We start from the raw sequence: 2,404 nt of genomic DNA on the forward strand, positions 1-2,404 counted from the left end.
ACACACACACACACACACACACACACACACACACACTCCATGCACACACTCTGAAGGAGAGCAGCTAGGCAGGCACAGCACAGTGCCTGATGAATGATCTCAGGGCATTTTTTAAGAGACACGTTGTGAATACTAAATGTACAGCAATGGAGATTCTAAAGAGAGCTCTTGATATCCCAGTGGGCACCAGCCCCTTTAGAGGAGTTTTAAGGACCAAGAAAAAAGCTACTCAGTGGGGACCCAGAGAAACGGGGAAGCTCAACAGTGGAATCTGAGACAGTGGGTGAGATTGAGGTCAGAGAAGACAGACGCAGTGGAGTTTAAGACCCTCTGGTGATGCCAGATCCACCATGCAAATTCGTAAATCTCCAAGCATTAGAGGCACCTGGGAGAGACAGTTAACACTGGCCCCTCTGGGCCTCAGGAGTTGTACGGTGAAAAGTGAGTCCTCCATTGCCGCGGTCCTGGATTCTGGAAGGGAGGCTGTTGGTAAACAAGGCCCACTCCAGTTGGAATCTTTTCCTTCCCTCTGGTTTTACTGAGAGCAAAGGTGCTGAGACTGCAAGCAACTGTTAAGAGGATATTCTTGTAGCCCGGATGGGATACCCAGGGCACAGAGGAGCGTTCTGGGCTTGAGGATGGGGAGCTGTGGCTCCCTGCAGCTGGGATCAGCAGTAGAGTAGCTGACTAGCAGATTTAGCCATCCTTCTACTGAGCACACGTTTTGCTGTCTTCCTGGCAGTTCTTACCTTGAAAGAAAGGATGGAAATTCCTCCTTGCATCCGGAGGTCTCTGTGTCTGTTGGGCGGGGGGCGTGCCTGGACTGGGAAAACAAGCTGATGGATTTATCAAAGACAGATGATGAGGGACAGCGAAAATGTTCATGGAGAAAAGCACATCACATTCCTGACAGATGCAAGGCAGACTCTCTAACAAGAAGATGCTCTCAGGGACACTACGTGCATACACAGGGACACATGCAGAGTCATACAGGAAGCACAGGCACACCAAGTAGTGCATACTCACACACACACACACACACACACACACACACACTCACACACACTCTCTCTCTCACACACATATCTAGTTAGAGAAGGGCGCAGTTAGAGAAGCAGGAAACAGCTGGCCTCCTCTATCCAGGAGCTAGGGAAAGAGCTGGACCAGTTTTTCAGTATGAACAAATAATATTTGCAGCCAGACAGGGCCTGGCTACTTTTCTTCAGGGTAGTGTTTCAAGTGATGGGATCCCTATGTAAGGTCCCTTGATTCTCATCCAGTCCCGTCTTTGTTATCAGTAACAGATACCCAAGTTGGTGTTTATCTGTGCTTACAATGACACTCACTGGTTAGTAACTTCATGGAATGCATTTTCTGGTTCGGATTAAGCCCTCTTTTGCCCCAGAGCTGGCTCACTCAAAGCATATGCTGAAGCTCCATTCAATCTGTTGTGTGGTAAACAGAAGTAAAGAAGGAGTGGTGAAGGCAAGAGAGAGCTGGGGGTGGGATAGTGCCAATAGATACGTGTGTGTGTGTGTGTGTGTGTGTGTGTGTGTGTGTGTGTTGAAGGCTCCTGAGTGACCATCAAGGCACTGACTGCTTAGGATAACGATTAATCATTTAATGTTTGGAATCAGTTTGTAGTGCTGTAACCTAAAATAGGTCCTTCTAGTTTCTCCAGGTGAGCCTTACCTGTGGGATAAACAGGAAGCAGCTCGTGCAGTTGGAGTGCTCTATGAAATAATGGGGGATCTACATGGTTGTCTGCCTACTAGTCCTCTCCTCTGCTCAAAGATACCCGATTGTGCTGCACACTTTTAATCACAGCACTTGGGAGGCAGAGGCAGGCAGATCTCTGTGAGTTTGAGGCCAGCCTGGGCTACAAGACCTAGTTCCAGGACAGGTAGGGCTGTTACACCTGTTACTGTTAGGTTTCATTGAGAGCTTACTATGGGCACTGTGCAAGCGTTTTATTTGCATTATTACATTTAAACCTCACACTAAACCTAGGAAGGTAGGTACTTTATTATTAGCTTCATTTAAAAAGAAACTGAAGGCTTGGAGATGCTAAGTCATTTCTATAAGGCCACACAACCAGTGGGATCTAATTCAGAATTTGAACCCATGCCTATTTGACTAGAGTGATATTTTCTCTGAAAAGGCTATGATTTCTAGCCTTCAAGTATCACACAACAGAGATACACTGCTAGCCTTTTCCACAGAGCCATTACTGATCTGCTTGCCTCTGTTGGAGCTATCCACCCAACTACCCACCCATTAGCAACCAAGAAAAAAATAAATGATGGAGAGCAGAATGTCACCAGTGTCTGGCAATAGGAAATGCATCTGCTGAAGGCGCTAGAGAGATCCATCCAGACTGGCCAGGGAGGCCCGGGACAATGGA

Source organism: Microtus ochrogaster, unplaced genomic scaffold (genome assembly GCF_000317375.1).
Source record: "Microtus ochrogaster isolate Prairie Vole_2 unplaced genomic scaffold, MicOch1.0 UNK17, whole genome shotgun sequence".
Lineage (NCBI taxonomy): Eukaryota > Metazoa > Chordata > Mammalia > Rodentia > Cricetidae > Microtus > Microtus ochrogaster.